Raw genomic sequence first — 22,655 nt, 5'->3', positions numbered from 1 at the left:
TTTCTCTGGGGGAGGTACCATGTGTTTACCAGCGTTGGCTAAGCTGCTTCCGTGCTAAGTAACAAATTGTTTCCTCACCCCTGCCAGGGTGCATGGGGCCCAGTGGCTGCACAAACGTTCCTTTACTGCTCTGGTAATGCATCTTGGGCCTATTCTGGTGGGACCACCGATAGAGGTGGTAGAGTCAAGTCTCCTCATCCACTCAGTCCTTGGCAGGTCGTCTTACACTAGAAACAAAAGTGCCAAGTTTCTGATGTGAACACTTGTCCACTGGAAACTGGATGGAGAGAAATTGATATCTCACAATCCACCCAAACCGATATTACAGTAATCACTACTGGCTGGTACAAACCAGGATTAGGTTTGCACCAGTGATCTAGACATGAACGGCTTTGTATCTCATTACCAACCCATTAAGTGATCCAGTTGACTTCTTATTCAGATCTTTAAACCACATGTTTTAACAAGTAAAACAAGTAAACAGAAATTGTACCATATACTAGATAAAGTAATAAGTAAAAAAAAATCACCCAGAATCAGTTAAAAGGTTTGATCACAGCACCAATCCAGAATCGAGATATTACAAATGTATATCTGAGATCTGATGCAGTGCTAACATAAAAGATATCAAGCCCTGTGCAATTATATTTGCATTCTAGTTTTAATCCATTAGCAGTATCTTTATGAACAATCTGTTTCTTTTTTAATTGTAAATTAATTTAGAAAAAAATAAATCTTCTAGGACTTACAAGACGTTCTTGTCAGAATAGAAGCACGCCTGTGCTTTTTTTTTTTCTTATGAAATGATGCTCCTCAAGGATTTCAATTTAATTTTTTAAAACTCTAAATATAAAAAATTAAAAAGTCAGAGAGCATGAACATTACTATGTCTGAGAGAAAATTATTATGGTGGGGATTTTTAAAGAAATCCCAGTTACAAGGAATTGTGTTTGTAATTTCCATTAAAGTTTTGATCTTTAGGTAACGCTGCACAGTCAAAATGTAAGATATGCTTCTCGATCCATGACTACAAAATAATGAATGGTCTAAAGAAGATAGGATGCATAGATGTTTCTGATCTTTCTCCTAATACAAGAACAAGGGAATATTCAATTAAATGTGGCAAATTCAATACTGATGAAAGGAAATATGTTTTCAGGCAATGTACAAGTAGTTTTTGGAACTTACTGCCACAAGATATAATTGAGGCCAAGAACATAACAGGATTCCAAAACAGAATTGGACATTTTATATAGATAACAAAAATATCCAGAGTTATAATAGCCAATATTTATAAGAGACTTTTGGAAGGGAACTAAAGTCTCATAGAAGTGTAGGACAGAAAAGGATCTCAATAGGTCATCTAGTCCAGTCCCCTGCACTTAAGGCAGGACTAAGTAATAACTAGACCATTCTTGACAGGTATTTGCTTGGCATAAACCAACCTTTAACTATTATAGGTTAAGAGGGATCTGTCTCTGGAAATGTGTTACCCATAATCACCCACTGCAGCATTTCTTGCACCTTCCTCTAAAGGAGATGATATTGGCCACTGTCAGAGACTGGGTACTGGACAAGATGCAGCACTGGTCTATTCCGCTTTATTAGTATGTTTCTGCATAGTTAGTACCATTAAATAAATCAACACGTACTACACAGTGGTATTTTAGGCCAGTATTTATTTTAGATACTGAGAATAAAAAATACTAGAAAAAATGCTGTAAATTTAATTACCATAGGTGGCAAGGTTGAATTTTTTGAATGGCATTCCCCTGTGGCTGCCTTACAGTGTCTAGCATATGATAGATCAAATACCATACACGTTTGAAAATGTCATTTTTGAAACAGTAAAAATAGTTACTCTTCTCTGAAGAGAAAATATACATCTACTTTATATAGTCCAAGCATGCCTCCAGCTATGTTTTGGCTTTGCTGGTAACTGAAATAACCATCAGACATAGACAGAAGTTTAGGTTTTCTTCTCAAACTATGCTCTTCTTACGTTCTTACAAGATCTCCCTGTACCAGACCCTAACTTAATCTGGTACTTCAACTCCTTTTGTAACATGCTAGTATGTCTCTCTGCTCTTTCATACAGAGTTTGAACAGTTGATGTAGGATGACTCAAGAGAGGAGCTCCTCTGCATCCATATGTAGGGTCATAGAGACAGCAACTCTGGTGAACATGTTAGGCACATATCATATACATGATTTGGAGAAGCAGTCTTACGTTTTATAGGCTCAGTTTTTGTCTACATTTAAATGTATAACCACGTAGGGCAGTTAGAGGTCTAAGTTGCAATGATTTGGGCTGCAATTAGTTGTGCTCACAAAACTGAGGCTAGATTTTGTGAACCAAAGATGTTTAAACATGGAAAAAATGGGCCAATCCTGGGGTCCTTATTTCTTTAGGCAAAATTGATCAATTTTAATGGGAGAGAATGATTGTACAAATAAAGTCGAGCAGAGAATGTAGCAATTGCCATACCTCAAAGTAGGTTTTAAGTGCAACTTATATTGAACATGGCCTTGTGCTCAGCCTCTGTATAGGAGAGAATTTCACCTGTTGAAACTGCTCGCTTTCCTTTGGGGTATGCATCTCTTACTATGTGTTTCTAAAGAGGTAGCACAGTGGGGCCCCAAGCCTAGCTGAGAACTGTGGGCGCTATTGTAATACAAATGATGATAATTGTGCTAACGTCTATGGAATATTCAACCCTCCTGAAATGATGATAACATATTGGAGTAGTTCCCTGCTGCGTACCTCCTTATCTACAGTACTTACCACACAGCATAAGCAATACTGTGGGGATTCTGTCACATCTTTCTCTCCCAGTACTTTCCGATAGTTATTTTCTGCTGCTGGAATCTCAGTGATGAGCTGTTTACTTCTCGGCCTCCCACCCCGAGTCCCCATCTGTCAGCCAGCACTGCATCTATATTTGGCAGAAAATACCATTGGCAACAGCTAACTACTAGCTCTAGTGGGCTTGGAACCATTTTGAAGAAAGCAGTGCCAGCCTCATTCTAGGCAGGAATGGGATAACACATTGGGTTAGCTGCAGCTCTGCTGTGCTTATTGTTTTAAGTAGGGCAGGCAGCGCATATGAAGCTTGCTGTGTGTAAAACGTTGAACAAGAAAGATATTGTTGAAAGTTAGGTTATTAAGGAATCCCAGAGCTGTGCACCAAGTCTTCTTTTGACCAGATGCAGAATTATTTTTTTACTTTGCTGGTTGGGAACATTTTGTTGTTGCCTGATCCCTGAAGCACATCTGTGAAACAAAGATAACACTGTTCTTCTTTGCTTATGGAGGGGTGAGAGGTGGGGAATGGAGGTAAAAGGTGCAGAGTGGACCCCCAGTGGAGGAACTGTTCTCCAGTATTTCTTTTATGAGGCATACGTGGAATGAAAGAATCGGCCAATGAGTGACTACAGTCGGTGAAGCGTTTTCTGCATTGAAAAATGCTGCATTTGCATGAAAATCAGAGGCAGGACAACTGGAGGGAGGAAAAAATGTGGCTTTTCTCTTTTTCCAGGGAATGTACAACAGTGTTTGGCGTGCAGAAGGATCACCTCTTTTCCCAGCTGACTGGAAGTGTGCAGCAGGGATGTTCTCTTTGCTTTGTAGGGAAAAGGTTTTGATTGCATATTAAAGACCTGGTGTTTAGAAAACTCAGCTATTCCACATTAAGCAATAAGTTAAAGCAAAGGTTGTGCTTAACAATCATGATAAATCAGAATCTTAAGGTTTGATCCTGCTCATTCAAGTCAGTGGTAAAAGTCTGATTGCTTTGAATGGGAGCAAGATCCGGCCCATAGAAACAATCATAAACTAGGAGCCAATTGAGCAGATGGCATAGCCAAGGAATTTAAATATGTCCGCAGAGACAAGGGAAACATCCATTAAATTCATGTTTTGTGATGCTTTAGCGCAGGGGAGTCACTTGTTCGTCATATGCTTATGTTATTATTCCCAGTGTTGGTCAGCATTACGGCAGTACATAGAGTCCTGGAGATGACATTGGGAGACTTGAACCTGGGAGCTTCTGCCAATTTCATTTGCAAAAAGCAAATGACCTCTGTGTCATCCCAAATTATAAGAGAACAGGAGATGTTACTTCTGAGATAGGAAGCAGGTAGTCTGTGTGTGTGTGTTCTGATAATTTTTGAAGGTCAAGTTTCAGAGTAACAGCCGTGTTAGTCTGTATCCGCAAAAAGAAGAACAGGAGTACTTGTGGCACCTTAGAGACTAACAAATTTATTAGAGCATAAGCTTATGGAGCATAAGCTTATGCTCTAATAAATTTGTTAGTCTCTAAGGTGCCACAAGTACTCCTGTTCTTCTTTTTTTGAAGGTCAGTCTCCTTTGGCATAGGAAGAGGGGAAATACATACAGAACCTCGCTTATCCATAGCTGGATAAAGAGTGGTCAGTCCTTAAATACAAAAATAAAATAAAATAAAAAAAAACAGAAAAGAAAAATCCAGGCATTGGACTCCACTCTACTTTATACTTGAAAACCTAGCAGATGGTACAGAACTGTCAGTCAGAAGAATGCAACAATGGTTCAGTTGTGGCTTCAGGTACATTGTCTTTACTGGGAGCTACAGCCATGTGAGGTACACTTGTTTGGAGGTACATATGTGGTGGTCATATATGAGTTCCTCACAAGCGCTGATGGATTCAGCCTCATACCTCATCGTGAAGTAGGTTATTATCCACATTCTATAGCTAGGGAAACCGAGGTACAGAGAAGTTAAATGACTTTCCTAAAGTGTCACAGAGAGTCAGGGGGAGAATCAGGAATCTCCTGATTTCCAGTTCAGTGCCTCACCACTAAAATCATCCTTTCTCTCTAAGTGTATGTCTGTGCTGCGATTAGACACCTGCGGCTGGCTCATGCTAGGTGATTCGGGCTGCGGGGCTGTCTAATTGTGGTGTAGACATTCCAGCTTAGGCTGTGCTCTGGGACCTTCCCACCTCTCAGGATCAGAATTGTTGTCCTGAGGAGCAATAAAGGTAGGGAAAAAAGAACATGTATTAGTCCTGTTAAAATTTCAAATAAAATATTTCATTAATTTTTTATGCAAAATTTCTAAATGAAAATGTTCATTTTGATTCATTAGAAATTATTTAAAATGTGTTTTGAATTAAAAAAAGTTTCATTGTTCAAAAATTGAAAAGTTTTCATTTTCAGTTTTTGGATTTTGTGGTCTGCCCCCTTTCTCTCTTTTTCTAACTTTCTTCCCTTTTTTCACATAGAAAAAGTGGGAGAGCAAGTGGTATCCCCCCCTCTCTGTAACCTTTTCCTATTGGCAAAAACCTTGGAAAAAAGTAAAAATGTGAGAATGTGGGGGAGAGAACATCTTCTCACTTTTACTTTTCCCCCCAATTAGAAAGATGTGAATGACTGTGAAACAAAGTTTAAAAAAATGAGATTAGCATTTTCTCACGCTTATAAAAAACCGTTTTCACACTTTTCTAGCTGGAAAAGTAAAACAAAGTGTGAGTGGTTTTCCCTCACTGATGCAGACTTTTTAAAAAGAGTTTTAAAATAGAAAAATAATTAGGGGAAAAATAGAACAAAATAATTAAAGAATAATCCATCACTTTCTCAGACTTTTTTTCACTGAAAAAGCTTTGAAAGAATTAAGAAAAGGTGAAACTGGGTAAATCCAGTTTCTCTCAGCTTCCCCTTTCTTTTTCTTTCTTTTTTTTTTTTACACTGGAGAAAAAAGGAAAAACTTGAGAAAAGAGTTGAACAGGAGCCCAATTTTTTACATGTTCAGAAACAGAACTGAAACGAACAAACAAAAAAGCAATTAAAAACTTAATTAACATTTTTGTTTTGTTTTTTGGGTTTAAAATTTACCATCAAAATTTGAAAAATTTAGTAGAAAATGATATTTTCCCCATGAAAACTTGTGTGTGATTAAAGAAGTGATCTAAGGAATTGTAGCAAAGGTAAAAGACAGCGCGAAAACTTCAGGAGAGGCCATTGAGTTTTATGTAATTTACAGAACTATAGAAGGTGAGACACCAACCCATAGGACTTTCCACCGCTTTCCTCACTTCATCTGCTTCTTATGTGTTGTTCAGTGATGCTCTGCCAAGGATGATAGATAGACCTTCCATTTGTGCTCTTAGCTCGGTTTCCAAAGTCCATTACTATTAGAAAAGAAATTAATGGAGATATCCTATCTCCTAGAACTGGAAGGGACCTTGAAAGGTCATCGAGTCCAGCCCCCTGCCTTCACTAGCAGGACCAAGTACTGATTTTGCCCCAGATCCCCAAGTGGCCCCCTTAAGGATTGAACTTACAACCCTGGGTTTAGCAGGCCAATGCTCAAACCACTGAGCTATCCCTCCCCCTATTTTTTTAGAATGTTTCAATGCTTTAAAACAAACAAACAAATGTAACTTCCCATCACCTATAAGAAACCATTGTGTGGTGTGATTGGAAGGTAAACTAATAAAGAAATAAATTTCAGTTTAAAACTTCTGATTATTATAAACATCAGAGGGAAGGAGTACTCTGTGATAGTAATAAATATTAAAAATACATTGACGTTGTTCCTCTGTTAATGAATTAGTCATTACATAGATCATCATCATCATCATAGCTTAATGTATTCTGTTCTGAAAGGATTTTTCTGTATGTTACATTCACCAATAGACATCTTAGCTGAGGACATACCTGGGAACAATATTTGACCCTCAGAAGTCCTTGAAGTGCTACACTCTTTAGAAAAAGCTTGGAAAGCTTTAATGTTTTTGCCTGTACACCAGTTCGTTATTTTCAGCCAGGAACAGATTTAAAAGTCTCCTTATGAACATACAGTATTAAATATGCGGAGCAAACTCCCTAGAGGAGAGATTACTGGGCTTTCTTGTTTCTGTGCTTATTGCAAAGAGTATTTTGAATATACATCTTCTGCCACTACTGGATGCTCCTTTTTCAATATCTCTATCAAATTCTGTTCTTAAAGCAGCTCTCATTATTTATATGATGCTAGAGCTAGTCAAGCTTCTTAGCTGACCAATGACACTTTCAGAAATGTTTACCTTACATCAGATTTCTATGACGTTTCACCCACTTGCATCATCAGTGAATGAATTTGTCCCTAGTCCTTTACTTACAGTATAACCACACTTCTGAGTTTGGTAGGTATCTGTGATAGAATGCCAGAAGACAAGAGATAAAAGGTGGTGCAAACATAATGACAACATAGCAAACTACGTAAGATATATATTATTTGTCAAGATATATCAATTGCTTTTCTGGATTCTACAATCTAGGCAAGGTATCATGTATTGATAGAGAGTCTGCCAGAATCACACTCCCAGCTGTTGTATAAGTTCAGAAGAAAACAGAAAATATCCTGGAAGTTGAAAGCCAAATTCATTGGTAATATAAATGGTGGCCAGAGATGCTGGGTAAAAGATCGCCGGAAAATAAGTAAAGTGGTATCATAATTCAACTTGCCCCAAACTGGCATGCAATAAGTTTGCAAAATGGATGTACCTTACTCTTCTGGAGGCTTAAAATGGAGTGAAAAAGGAACATCCAGTAGTGGCAGAAGATGTATATTCAAAATACTCTTTGCATTAAGCACAGAAACAAGAAAGCACAGTAATCTCTCCTCTAGTCAGTTTGGTCTGCATATTTAATACTGTATGTTCATAAGGAGACTTTTTTAAATCTGTTCCTGACTGAAAATAACTAACTGGTGTACAGGAAAAGCAACTAACTGGAGTGTGGGCCTCAAAATACCAGAGATATTTCCTGTTGTAAACCTAAGGAATAACTGCACTGGTTCTAACGGTTGGAAATGTTGTGTTTCAACAGTGACCGCTGCACTCCCACTTACTCCAATTTTCTGAACACCTTAGACCCAACATAGTCCTTACACCAACATTTACCTTACAGCTTAGTCTGGCCTGCAGACTTCTGGCGCTGCCATTTGCTTACACCAGGCCCAAATCTGCATGCTTATGCCAGGCCAGTTTGTTTGCTTAAACCAGGTCTAAATCTGGCCAGGAATCCACTGTTTGATAAATTTGTCCCAATATTTTATTATTGGGTACTCTTACTCATACGGAGTAGCACTTTATTTCACATGTAGTCTGTGTCAAGTCAATGGGACTGTTTGCAGCGAGTAAGAGCATCTGTGCAAGTAAGAGTATCTGTGTCTGGCCCTCAATGACTAACGAGTTATTTAAGGCAGAAATTCTATGACTAAATACTGTTTAGAATTCCTCAGTCTGGTCAAATATTTAGTGTTTATCTTTTGCTTGAGTATTTTCTTGGTCTTCTTTACTCTACTCCTGCAACTACCCTTGGTTCATTCCCCTCCCCCCTTGTGTTGCTGACTGGCTCAGTGTCACCTGCATGCAGACTTTGTTGGTTTCAGCAATTGGTGGTGTGCACTGGTTCAATAACACCTTATATCATTTCTATTTTTGCTTTAGTTTTTTGTATCTGCCTACCCCATTCCCTGTAGAAATAGCTGCTCCAAAAAATGTTTTTGACTGGCAGCAGAGAGCTGCAGTCTCCAGGGTGTTGCATTATACAAGGTGAGTAATGGATTGTACCCCAGGTTAAGTTTATTCAGGTGCATTTTGATTCTTGACCTTGCCCATCATCTCCTTTGACTGACAGGCAAATTTTTACTTCAACAATAGCAGACCGGTTTCAGAGTGGTAGCTGTGCTAGACTGTATGAGCAAAAACAATGAGGAGTCCTTGGGGCACTTTAGAGACTAACAAATTTATTTGGGCATAAGCTTTCGTGGGCTAAAACCCACTTCATCCGATGCATGGAGTGGAACATACAGTAGGGCGGTATAAATACACAGCATATGAAAAGATGGGAGTTGCCTTACCAAATGGGGGGGAGGGGTCAGTGCTAACGAGACAATTCAATTTAAGTTGGAAATAGGCAATTCTCAACAGTTGACAAGGGGTGGAAATCACTTTGGTAGTGTTAATGAGGCCAGTGTAAACAAGATGGCCCATTTCAAACAGTTGACAAGAAGGTGTGAGTATATAGCAAGGGGAAATTTGGTTTTGTAAAAACAACGAGGAGTCCTTGTGGCACCTTAGAGACTAACAAATTGATTTAGTTTCTGTAATGATCCATCCACTCCCAGTCTCTATTCAGGGCTAATTTGATGGTGTCCAGTTTGCAAATTAATTCCAGTTCTGTGGTTTCTCATTGGAGTCTGTTTTTGAAGTTTTTTTTGTTGAAGAACTGCCACTTTTAAATCTGTTATTGAGTGACCAGGGAGGTTGAAGTGTTCTCCGACTGGTTTTTGAATGTTATAATTCCTGATATCAGATTTGTGTCCATTTATTCTTTTGCGTAGAGACTGTCCGGTTTGGCCAATGTACATGGCAGAGGGGCATTGCTGGCACATGGCATATATCACATTGGTAGATGTGCAGCTGAACGAGTCCCTGATGGTGTGGCTGATGTGATTAGGTCCTATGATGGTGTTCCTTGAATAGATATGCGGATGTGGTTGGCACCAGGGTTTGTTGCAGGGTTTGGTTCCTGGGTTAGTGTTTTTGTTGTGTGGTTGCTGGTGAGTATATGTTTCAGGTTATGGGGCTGTCTCTAAGCGAGACTGTGAGAGTGAGGGATCATCCTTCAGGATAGGTTGTAGATCCTTGATGATGCGCTGGAGAGGTTTTAGTTGGGGGCTTTAGGTGACGGCTAGTGGTGTTCTGTTACTTTCTTTGTTGGGCCTGTCTTGTAGTAGGTGACTTTTGGGTACCCTTCTGGCTCTGTCAATCTGTTTCTTCACTTCACCAGGTGGGTATTATAGTTTTAAGAACGCTTGATGGAGATCCTGTAGGTGTTTGTCTCTGTCTGAGGGATTGGAGCAAATGCGGTTGTATCTTAGAGCTTGGCAGTAGACAATGGATTGTGCTATGTGGTCTGGATGAAAGCTGGAGGCATGTAGGTAAGTATAGCGGTCAGTAAGTTTCTGGTATAGGGTGGTATTTATGTGACCATCGTTTATTAGCACTGTAGTATCTAGGAAGTGGATCTCTTGTGTGGACTGGTCCAGGCTGAGATTGATGGTGGAGTGGAAATTGTTGAAATCCTGGTGGAATTCCTCAAGGGCCTCCTTCCCATGGGTCCAGATGATGAAGATGTCATCAATGTAGCGCAAGTAGAGTAGGGGCGTTAGGGGACGAGAGCTGAGGAAGTGTTGTTCTAAGTCAGCCATAAAAATGTTGGCATAATGTGGGGCCATGCCGGTACCCATAGCAGTTCCATTGACTTGAAGGTATAAATTGTTCCCAAATCTGAAATAGTTGTGGGTGAGGACAAAGTCACAAAGTTCAGCCACCAGGTTTGCTGTGACATTATTGGGGATACTGTTCCTGATGGCTTGTAGTCCATCTTTGTGTGGAATGCTGGTGTAGAGGACTTCTACATCCATAGTGGCTAGGATGGTGTTTTCTGGAAGATCATCAAAAGATTGTAGTTTCCTCAGGAAGCTGATGGTGTCTCGAAGATAGCTAGGAGTGCTGGAAGCGTAGGGCCTGAGGAGAGAGTCTACATAGCCAGACAATCCTGCTGTTAGGGTGCCAATGCCTGAGATGATGGGGCGTCCAGGATTCCCAGGTTTATGGATCTTGGGTAGCAGATAGAATACCCCTGTCGGGGCTCTAGGGGTGTGTCTGTGTAGATTTGTTCCTGTGTTGCTTCAGGGAGTTTCTTGAGCAGATGGTGTAGTTTCTTTTGGTAATCCTCAGTGGGATCAGAGGGTAATGGCCTGTAGAATGTGTGTCAGAGAGTTGTCTAGCAGCCTCTCGTTCATATTCTGATCTGTTCACAATGACAACAGAACCTCCTTTGTCAGTCTTTTTGATTATGATGTCAGAGTTGTTTCTGAGGCTGTGCATGGCATTGCGTTCTGCACGGCTGAGGTTATGGGACAAGTGATGCTGCTTTTCCACAATTTCAGCCTGTGCACATTGGCGGAAGCACTCTATGTAGAAGTCCAGTTGGTTGTTTCGACCTTCAGAAGGAGTCCACGCAGAATCCTTCTTTCTGTAGAGTTGGTAGGAAGGTTTCTGTGGGTTAGTGTGCTGTTCAATGGTGTGTTGGAAATATTCCTTGAGTCGGAGACATCAAAAGTAGGATTCTAGGTCACCGCACAACTGTATCATGTTCGTGGGGGTGGAGGGGCAGAAGGAGAAGCTCGGAGATAGGACAGATTCTTCTGCCGGGCTAAGAGTATAGCTGGATAGATTAACAATGTTGTTGGGTGGGTTAAGGGAACCACTGTTGTGGCCCCTTGTGGCATGTAGAAGTTTAGATAGTTTAATGTCCTTTTTCCTCTGTAGAGAAGCAAGGTGTGTGTTGTAAATGGCTTGTCTAGTTTTTGTAAAGTCCAGCAGACATTTCACTTTTCTTAATATATCTGGTTTCTGTGTTGTGATTCTTTTGCTTGGCATGCATTTATGTTATGAAGTACCCAGAATAGTCCCTGGTGCATAATACTAGGAGGTTAACAATTTTTGCATGAATTCTGCGTGTGTTCATGTAGATCAATAAAACTAAGTTTGAGACCATCAACTCCCATATTGTTAGATACTGTCATTGTTTCACTAACAGAAGGGTCTGTTTTTATCCTTTGTGAGAAAGGTTTGACTTTTACATAGGGTGGTGGATGAGAGGAAGGAATCTTATGGCTTAATGTTCTGTATGAGAGCAGCTTTTATTAAAAAGAATAAGAATCAGTCAGTTACAATTAAATCTATAGCATTAGAAGTTCAAATGTCCAAAAACTAATTATTCTTGTATTGCCCTGAATTTGTATCTAATTATCAGCCACGGTTTCTCTGACTGCTTATCTTTTCTTATTTTAAAATTCTGTTAAGCCCTGCTTTTCTAAACTGTGATATCACAAGTGGTGGCCTTATTTGCCTATACTGTTATGGTAATTGTGTATACAAATTAGTCACACAATTGTATACCCATTTTTGTTTACTCACTGTCAAAAATTAGGACCAGACATCAAGTTCTCTAACCATGTGCTACTAGAGTTATTCACTGTCTTGTGTTGTCCAGGTCTGTAATAGATTGTAAAGCCCTGAAGGGAAGAATTAAGGAACCCTTTATATGTTTGTACAATGTCATATTGTCTCATTGTCTCACCTCAATAAATAATTGTTAATAATAATAATGAAGGATAAAATGCAAACGTTGCAGAGACTGATTTTGGGCAAACACTAAAAGTTCTTCTTTGAGTGATTGCTCATGTATATACCACAATAGGTATGCGTGCTCACCACGTGCACCGGTGCCGGAAGGTTTTTCTCCTAGCAGTACCCGTGGGGGAGCACCTTAGCGACCGCTGGAGTAGCGCCTCCATGGCGCGGTAAAAGGGGTGCTGCGCACTCCCCCCACCCTCAGTTCCTTCTTGCCACCAGTGAAGGTGCTTCAGAACTGCTCTGTTCCAGCTTTGCTGTAGCTCGTCCCCAAAACTGCTTATTCGTTCAGTGTATGGTACCTGTAGTTAGTTAGTTAGTTGTTTTAGTTTAGTTTAGCTAGAGCGTTGGGGCCGGGGCATGTCCCTTGCCCTGGGTTTTAAGTCGTGCAACACTTGTAGGCGATCTATGCCAGTGAGTGATCTGCACGCGGACTGTTTACGCTATTTGGGGGAAACCCATCTCAGCAATCACTGCAAGATTTGCAAGTCGTTTAAGCCTTGGACCAAAAGAGAAAGGGACACTAGGCTTCGGACTATTCTGATGAAGTCAGCGCTGACCCCGGTTCTGGCGATATACTGGCCTTAAAACAGGTCAGAGAAGGCCAACTAAAATGTTTAGGGGTTTGGAATGGGTCCCATATGAGGAGGGATTAAAGAGGCTAGGACTTTTCAGCTTGGAAAAGAGGAGACTAAGGGGGGATATGATAGAGGTCTATAAAATCATGAGTAGTGTGGAGAAAGTGAATAAGGAAAAGTTATTTACTTGTTCCCATAATATAAGAACTAGGGGCAACCAAATGAAATTAATGGGCAGCAGGTTTAAAACAAATAAAAGAAAGTTCTTTTTCACACAGCGCACAATTAACCTGTGGAACTCCTTGCCTGAGGAGGTTGTGAAGGCTAGGACTATAACAGGGTTTAAAAGAGAACTAGATAAATTCATGGACATTAAGTCCATTAATGGTTATTAGCCAGGATGGGTAAGGAATGGTGTCCCTAGCCTCTGTTTGTCAAAGGAGATGGATGGCAGGAGAGAGATCACTTGATCATTACCTGTTGGGTTCACTTCCTATGGGACACCTGGCATTGGTCACTGTTGGTAGACAGGATACTGGGCTGGATGGATCTTTGATCTGACCCAGTATGGCCATTCTTATGTTCTTATGGCACCGGGCACCGCGGTATCAGTGCGCGGCGACCCTTCAGCGCCATCGACTAGTCGGCACCGCTCCCTGTCCATGGGACATGCCAAGAAGTCTAGGAAGAGGCCTTCTTTGCTGCGGCGCCGGAATAAACCCGGGACAGAGGCTAGATCCATGTTGGGCAGTCCTTGATCCCCACCGGCCTCTAGGCCTCCTACTCAAGTTGAGCTGAGTAGCCTGGCCCATTCAGAGCAGGCCTCCCCAGATGTCTGGATGCCCTCCACACCGGAGGCCCTGCAGGTGGCCCGGGATACTATGTCCATGCCGGTACCAGGAGCACCGCCGATGTTGGCCCCGCGCTCCAGAGGCAAGCTGCCGCTAGGATCTCCGCAGTCACCCCCATCTTGGTAACAGTCTCGGTCGAGGGAACATTCCCAATGCCGTTTGCCGCCCAGCGTCCGTTCAAGGCAAAGTCCATGTGGATCACCCTCGACGCCCAGCAGGTTGTCTGGTTGGGTTCTGTCTGACCAAGACTCTTGGCACCGCTCTGCCTCGAGGAGCGAACACTGACAGGACTGAGGCAGACAACGCCAAAGGTCCTCGTCTTGGAGGGGCTATTGCAGCCGGTCATGGCACGAATGTCGACATCTTTCCCGTTCGTCATCCCGCTCCAAGTCCCCACCACGGCACCACCTCCGCAGCCCCGGGCATCGATCGCCAGTGTCTGGCCATCACGGGTCCGCCCACCGGAGCCGATTGCAGTGCAGCTGTTACTGATGGTACCGGTCCTCCACGTTGGGATCATGGTCCCGTGGTCGGCATCACTCCCGGCACTGCCGCTCCTCCTGCTTCAGGGGCAGCAGCTGGTCGTATGTCAGCCCGGCCTCCTTTCGTAGTCATCCATCAATGGGCCAGGCCAAACAGCCAGCTCCGCCGGTGTCACAGCAGGTGCAGTGGCACTGGGCCCATGGCCGGCCCAATGGTACCAGTGGGCACTGTGGCCCCTGACACAGCCCATGGTGGGGCTCACTCAGTGGCCAGAGCCTCAGAAGGACCATTGGCCTCCCTCTCCAAACCTCCGAGGAAGACGTTGGTGGGACGTATATCCTCGGCACCGTGCCCGGAGATCAACCAGGTGGTGGACCCTCCAGTGCCGGTGGACGCACAAAGTACCGCGCTGGCCTCCTCACCCTCCCCAGATGAGGCAATTACGGCTCCTCCTTCCTCCGTCCCGCAGGATGACTTTAGGGCTGGACTCATTTGGAAGAAAAATGTATTCGTCCTTGAGCTTCCAGTTACAGGTGACGAACCACCAGGCTCTCCTGGGCCAGTATGAGTTCAATCTGTGGGGCTCCCTGCCCAACTTCGAGGACTCCCTCCAAGAGCATGACAGGAAGGAGTTCAAAGCGCTGGTGGAGGAGGGCACAGCGACTGCCAGGGCACCCCTGCAGGCAGCTTCAGATGCAGCGGACATGGATGCATGATCCACGGCCTCGCGATGTCCATGAGAAGGGCGTCATGGCTTCTGCTCTCTGGGCTGTGCACAAGGTGCAGACCTCCCTGCAGGACCTCCTGTTTGACGGCAAAGGGGGGGGGAGGGTTAGCTCAGTGGTTTGAGCATTGGCCTGCTAAACCCAGGGTTGTGAGTTCAATCCTTGAGGGGGCTATTTAGGGATCTGGGGCAAAATCAGTACTTGGTCCTGCTAGTGAAGGCAGGGGGCTGGACTTGATGACCTTGTAAGGTCCCTTCCAGTTCTAGGAGATGGGATATCTCCTTTAAAAAAAAAAAAAAAAAAAAAAAGCTCTGTTTGCGGAACAAACAGATACAAAGCTGCATGGCCTGAAAGACTCCCGCACGACTCTCCAGACTCTGGGTCTCTATGTTCCGTCTCTGGCTAAACCTAAATTCAAGCAGCAGCAGACTTCCGCTCGGGCCACGCATTCAAAATACGAGACTGCTTATAAGAAGTTGCGGGACTATAAGAGGCGCCTATAGAGGTAGTCTCGGCCTGCCCCCCAGTCTGTGCCCTCCAAGGGCAAGCAAGTGGGGAAAAAGATGGTTTTGACGGGACGCCTCGGGGGTGCCCTGCCAGTTCTCATCAGGGATCCACACTCGAGAAAGCTTCCCTTCTCCAATCGGTTGTGTGCTTTCCTCCCAGAGTTGTCGCGGACTGATGGGTCCTCAACACCATCTCCCGGGGCTACATCCTCCAGTTTACTTCCTCCCCGCCCAACCACCCCATGTCCCCTTTCCCTCCTGGGGGACCCCTTGCACGAGGCTCTGCTCGAGCAGGAAGTGGGGTGGCTCCTGGGCCTAGGAGCGGTGGAAGCGGTCCCGGGGGAGTTCAAAGGCAAGGGGTACTACTTCCACTATTTCCTTATCCTGAAGGCTGAAGTGGGGCCCATCTTGGACCTGCAAGGCCTGAACCAGTACATGGTGAAGCTCAAGTTCTGCATGGTCTCCCTAGCCTCCATCATCCCCTCCCTGGATCCCAGGGACTGGTACGCCACCCTCAATCTGCAGGACGCGTACTTCCACATTTGTATATTCGAGGGGCACAGACGCTTCCTCCGTTTCACGGTGGGGCAGGAACACTACCAATTTACGGTCCTCCCATTTGGCCTGTCTCCAGGGTATTCACGAAATGTATGTTGGTGGTGGCAGCCTAACTCCGGTGCCGGGGGGTCCAGATCTTCCTCTATCTGGACAACTGGTTGGTCAAGCGCAGCTCCCAGTCGCAGGTGCAGGATCACATGGCGCTCCTTCTGTCCATGTACACCACTTTGGGCCTGTTGGTAAACAACACCAAGTCCACGTTAGTCCTGGTACAACACATAGAGTTTATCGGGGTGGTCCTGGACGCCTCGTCGGCCAGAGCCTCCCTCCCATCGGACAGGTTCGAGACCCTGAAGGGGCTCATCGACACGGTCACAAGGTTTCCGGTGACAATAGCCAGAGCGTGCCTCCAGCTCTTGGGTCACATGTCGGCGTGCACGTATGTGGTCCGTCACGCCAGACTCAGGATGAGGCCCCTCCAGCTCTGGTTGGCTTTGGAGTTCTCCCAGGCCGGGACAGGATGGACAAAGTCCTCACGGTATTTGAGTCAGTGATCACCTCTATACGGTAGTGGTCCTCCCCAAGAAACATGCTCCAACGGGTTCCCTTCAGGGGCAGGGCCCTATTGCTGGAACTGGTGTCCGATGCGTTGGACCTGGGATGGGGGACCCATGTGGGGAATGTTCAGACCCAAGGTATGTGGTCGGCTCAGGATCTGACCCTCTACATAAAAGTCAAGGAGCTCAGGGCAGTACGGCTGGCGTGCATGGCCTTCCGTTCACACCTGGAGGGCCGGGTGGTCAGGGTCCTCATGGACAACACGGCCTCCATGTTCTACGTCAACAGGCAAGGTGGGGCCCGATCCTCTGCCGCAAAGACCTCAGGCTGTGGGACTTTTGTATAGCCCACAACATTTGCCTACAGGCCTTCCATCTGCCGGGCGCCTGGAACGTGCAGGGAGATCGCTTGAGCATGGACTTCTCCTCTCAGTGCGAGTGGTCTCTCCACCCAGAGGTAGTGCACAGACTTGTCCACCTGGGGAGTTCCCCACACTTGGAACTGTTTGTGACCCGGTTCTGCTCCGGGGAGGGGCTGGGACGGGGTGCTATCTCCAATGCCTTCCTCCTGTCCTGGTCAAGCCAGTTTCTCTATGCCTTTCCCCCGTTCCCGCTAATCGGCAAGGTCCTGGGAAAGATAAAGATGGACAAGGCCTGGGTCCTTCTGATTGCCCCGGCATGGCCCAGGCAGCATTGGTATGGGACCCACACGGGCCTGGCGTCACCCCACTGTGGCCATTGCCATCCCACCCGGACCTGCTCTCCCAGGACCAGGGCCACCTCCTCCACCCCAACCTAGCGGCACTCCACCTCATGGCATGGCTGCTCAATGGTTAGGTAGGGAGGAAAGGATGTGTTTGGAAGGGGTTCAGCGCGTCTTCCTAGAAAGCAGGCAGCCCTCCACACGCCAAGCCTATTTGGCAAAGTGGTCTCGGTTTTCCAGTTGGGCAGATGAGCGGGGAGTTTCCCTGGTGGCCGCCCTGATCCAGCTTATTCTGGACTACCTCCTTCACCTTAGAGCCCAGAGCCTGGCGCCCTCGTCAATCAAGGTGCACCTGGTGGCCATATCGGCCTTCCATCCACTGGTGCAGGGCCACACGGTATTCTCCCATGCTATGACTGGCTGATTCCTTAAGGGGTTGGATTGTCTCTTCCTGTATGTTAGGCCCCCAGTCCCGCAGTGGGACCTAAACCTGGTGTTGGCCTGTCTCACAAGGCCCCCGTTTGAGCCATTAGCCATGTGCTCTTGGTCACACCTCTCATGTAAGGTGGCCTTCCTGGTTGCGATCACGTCAGCTAGGCGGGTCTCAGAACTCAGGACCCTAACCTCCGAGCCCCCATACACAGTGTTTCATAAAGATAAGGTCCAGCTCCGCCCATACCCTTCATTCCTCCTGAGGGTGGTCTCCGCCTGTCACATGGGTCAGGACATTTTTCTGCTGGTCCTCTGCCCCAAGCCCCATGCATCCAGTGAGGAGCGCCACCTCCACATGCTAGATGTGAGACGGACTCTGGCTTTTTACCTGGAACAGACTAAGCCGTTCAGAAAGTCCTTGCAACTGTTCATCGCCTCGGCCGAGTGGATGAAAGGTTGGCTGATCTCCACTCAGCGGCTCTCCAACTGGATCACCTCATGTATCCATACCTGTTATGACCTGGCAGGAATCCCTCCACCACCAATTGTGAAGGTGCACTCGACTAGGGTGCAGGCCTTGTCGGCTGCCTTTTTGGCCCATGTCCCCATTCAGGACATTTGTAGGGCTGCCACGTGGTCTTCAGCTCACACGTTCACCTCGCATTATGCGATTGTCTCTCAGACCAGGGAGGATGCAGGGTTTAGCAGGGCCGTTCTCCATCCTGAGAGTTTGTGAACTCCTTCCCACCTCCAACAGATATAGCTTGGAATCACCTATTGTGGAATACACATGAGCAATCACTCGAAGAAGAAAAGACAGTTACCTTTTCTGTAACTGGTGTTCTTCGAGATGTGGTGTTCATGTCTATTCCACATCCCGCTCTCTTTCCCTTCTGTTGGTGTTGTCTGGCAAGAAGGAACTGAGGGTAGGGGGAACATGCAGGGTCTCTTATACCGCGCCATGGGGAGGCACCACTCCAGGGGTCGCTAGGGCACTCCCCTACGGGTACTGCTAGGGGAAAAACTTCCGGCACCAGTGCACATGGCGAGCACATACACCTATCGTGGAATAGACATCAGCAACACCAGTTATGGAAAAGGTAACTCTCTTTTTGAGATGGAATTCCCATATGACGAAGATTTTTAGTTCTTAGCCTGTTCTTGTGGGATAACTGGAGATTTGTCAGTAATTCTGCACTTAGCTTTGCAGTTCTGGATGATAACCAGTTTGAATCTTTCCAGAGGTGAAAGTAAGCCGGTATGCCCTGGTACGCCGTACCGGACCAGCTTCCCCAGGTGACAATTTAAAGGGCCTGGGGCTCCCAGCAGCAGCTGGAGCCCCAGGCCCTTTAAATTGCCACCAGAGCCCCACTGATGGGTAGCGGAGATCCCCGGCGCTCCGGCAGCGATTTAAAGGGTCTGGGGCCCTGCTGCAGTAGCGGCGGCTGGGAGCCCCTGGCCCTTTAAGTCACTGTCAGAGCCCCGCTGCCGCTACCCCAGGGCTCCAGCAGCAGGGCTCAGGTGGCGATTTAAAGGGCAGGGGGCTCTGGCCGCCACTACCGCCCGGGCCCTTTAAATCTCTGCCGGCTCTGACAGCGGGGCTCGGGTAGAGATTTAAAGGGCCGGGGCAGTAGTGGCAACCAGCGCCCTGGGCCCTTTAAATCGCCGCCTGAGCCCTGCTGCCGGAGCCCTGGGGTGGCGGCGGCAGCCAGGAGCCCCGCAGTTCCTTTGGCAATTTAAAGGGCCCGGGGTCCGCTGCAGTAGCGGCGGCTGGGAGTCCCTGGCCCTTTAAATCACCACCCGAGCCCCCAGCCACCGCTGCTACCCTGGGGCTCTGGCAACAGGGCTTAGGCGGAGATTTAAAGGGCCCAGGGCTCCACTGCGATAGTGGTGGCCGGGAGCTCCGAACCCTTTAAATGGCCCCCGAGCCCAGCAGCTGGAGCTCAGGGCCCTTTAAATCCCGTGGCTCGAAAGGTCCCACCCCTTCCGGTTGAGGCCACGCCCCCTCCAGTTGAGGCCCTGCTCATGGCTCCGGCATACCGTTAAGTCCTTTAAGTCACTTTCACCCCTGAATCTTTCCCAAGATTTGAAAACTGTTCTGGTTCAGTCTGTGATTTGCATCAGTTCTTATTTTATCAGAAACAGTTCACCCTTCCATTTGGTCATCATAGAGATTCACCACTCCTGAACAGGGGCATATAGACAACTTTTTTTTTATTTTGGAAGGCTAGAGTTAAAAAGTAATAAAATAATAGCTGTTTAATATTGCTTCCAGGTGTAGGTTTTGTACCATAACTACATTTGTCCTCTTTTAATCAAGTGAGATAAATTAATTTCTATTCCAGACATAGTGTTTCCTTTATTTATGAATATAATCCCTGCGTTTTGGGAGGCCTAAAGCCATCCACAGCTCTCTCTTTCCCCCCACCCCACCCTACCCCATTGTCTGCACCCATGTTGAATTTTATCTCATTACTACTAATATGCCATATATCATCCTGTAGAAAAGCACTGTTGCTGAGGCAGTGAGATCCAGTGGCTAGAACACAGAACAGGGACAGTGATTTTACAGTGACTGAGTGAAGTTCATTACCACTATGTACATGCCCTGGCTGGATAGATTTTCTTCATGGGCAAAGATTTTGAAGACTCATCATGTATCCTTCCCCCTGCTTACAAGTCTGCTGCAAATAGAACGTTAGAAGTTTCTGTAAATTTCTGATAACCATGGCAACAGTTACATTAGCTTTATTAGCCTTATGTAATTTAGCAGACGTGGCCACTGGAGATAATTTTTCAGACTCCAACTTAAATGATACTGGTTGTTATAACGATAAATAATATCTAGGATTTTACATTTTAAAAACACTGAACAGTAACTACACTGCAATTAAAAACCCGCTGACTCAGGCTTGTGGGGCTTGGGCTGCAAGGCTGTTTAATTGTAGTGTAGACACCTGGGCTTGGGGATCCTGTGATATGGAGGGTCCCAGAGCTCAGGCTGCAGCCCAAGTTCAGACGACTACAATGCAATTAAATAGCTTATCCCAAGCCCCGTGAGCCAGAGTCAGCTGGCACAGGCCAGCCATGAGTATCTAACTGCAGTGTAGACATACCCTCTATACTCAACTCTGCCCCTGTGAGAAGGGTTACTGGCGTTAGCCCCACTTTGCAAATAGGGAATACGGACCACAGGCAGGTTAAGTGTCTTGTCCAGGGCCACAAAGTAAGTCAGAGACAGAGTTAGCACAAGAATTCAGGAGTTCTTACTTGCTATGTTGTGATCACTCTGTTCTTATAGCTTATTGGACCCAAGGTTTTGCCCATGTCATATCCTCCCATACATATGCTCCTCAATGTACATTTTAATCACCCCCCACCCCTTTTACTTGGTGGTTCATGGCTAGAATTATGCTGTGTTTCATACTGAATAAAATTCCCCCAAGAAAGGATAGTGATAGATGTGCAAGTGTATAAATGCCTTGTGTCCTGGATATTTAGGTCGAAATCCAGTTTGTAAGTGAAATAAGTAGGTCTTTCTCTCTCGGACATGAATGCCCAATGTAAACAAGAAAATATGTTTCCCTTCTATATTAAGGGAAGAGGATTCCTGCTGGAAGTGAAAACCACTCATGGTCCACACAATGGAAAAAAAATCCATGAACTCCTCTTAAGATGCCAGAATACATCAGTGATGGGAAAAGAATTAATTTAAGAGGGACGGGAGGGATTAGAAACAATTGGGCCCTGATTCTCCATTCCTGCATGCATCACTTACACCAGGACAAAATGCATGTCTAGTGCTACTGAGTCACGATGGCATTCGGTTTGCACGTACTTTAAATTGATGTGAACGTCTGTCCAAGGTGCTAGGCAATGGAGAATCAGCCCCAGTGAGATTAATTTGAAAATGTGTAAACACATTTAGCCAGGAAAAAATAAGCCCCAGCCCTCTATCTCTTATGGGAGAGAGAAAAGTGGGAAGCAAGAATTCAGTTTGGATACAGTAACTCCTCACTTAAAGTCGTCCTGGTTAACGTTGTTACGTTGCTGATCAATTAGGGAACATGCTCGTTTAAAGTTACGTAATGCTCCGTTTGGCAGCTGCCTGATTTGTCCACTGCTTGCAGGAAGAGCAGCCCATTGCAGCTAGCTGGTGGGGGCTTGGAACCAGGGTGGACCGGCAGCCCCCCTATTAGCTCCCCGTTCCCCTAAGTTCCCTGTGCAGCAGTTGCCCAGCAGGCTAGCAGTTGCAGCTATCCCTCCCCATACTGCCATGTGCGGCTCCTGCCCTCTGCCTTGGAGCTGCTCCCCGAGACTCCTGCTTGCTGTGCGGAGGTGTGTGTGGGGGCGCTAATGTCAGGGTGTCCCCCTTCCCCCTGTTCCTGCACCCTGCTTACCCCATCTTCCATAGAGCAGGGGGACATGAGTTTGTACATGAGTTTATGAAAGGGCTGCAACACTTATTTAAATTTAATTTAGGTGGTTTAATGGATGAACAAATTGTAATCTTCAACAAAGCTGTATTTTCAGTGACAGGTTTCAGAGTAGCAGTCGTGTTAGTCTGTATCCGCAAAAAGAACAGGAGTACTTGTGGCACCTTAGAGACTAACAAATGTATTTGAGCATAAGCTTTCGTGGACTACAGCCCACTTCATCGGATGCATAGTTTCACAAACGGGCAATAAGTCCTTCATCCAACTGGCACTGGAGAGAAAAAGTTACTATTGATTAAGGCTTTATTTTTAAACTCGTTTTCAGCACTTTTGTATTGGCTTGGAAAATATTTTTCACCAAATCAAACTGTTCTTTGTCTATTAAGCAATGCCTTTTGCTATATTTTGTTGGTGCTGTTTCTTCATAATTTCTCTCTGTGTGCTACAGTATCACTGGTGGTGATGACAGCTAGAATGTGCACAGCTGAGAGTGTTGTACATTGACTCCCACAGCTACACAGCAGAAAGGAAAATCAGTGTACCTTTTGGTTTGTTATGCCATGATGATGTGTTTGTATGTCTCTGTCTATAT

At 45.5% G+C, this 22,655-nt stretch overlaps 1 protein-coding gene across 3 annotated transcripts in view; it reads left to right on the top strand.

Annotated features, from left to right (window-relative positions):
• GALNT18 (polypeptide N-acetylgalactosaminyltransferase 18) overlaps positions 1–22,655 on the top strand; it is a 444,155-nt gene that overhangs the window by 188,729 nt on the left and 232,771 nt on the right. The window lies entirely within an intron of this gene.

Source organism: Malaclemys terrapin, chromosome 4, assembly GCF_027887155.1.
Source record: "Malaclemys terrapin pileata isolate rMalTer1 chromosome 4, rMalTer1.hap1, whole genome shotgun sequence".
Taxonomy (NCBI): domain Eukaryota; kingdom Metazoa; phylum Chordata; order Testudines; family Emydidae; genus Malaclemys; species Malaclemys terrapin.
This window is presented reverse-complemented; position numbering and strand designations above follow the sequence as displayed.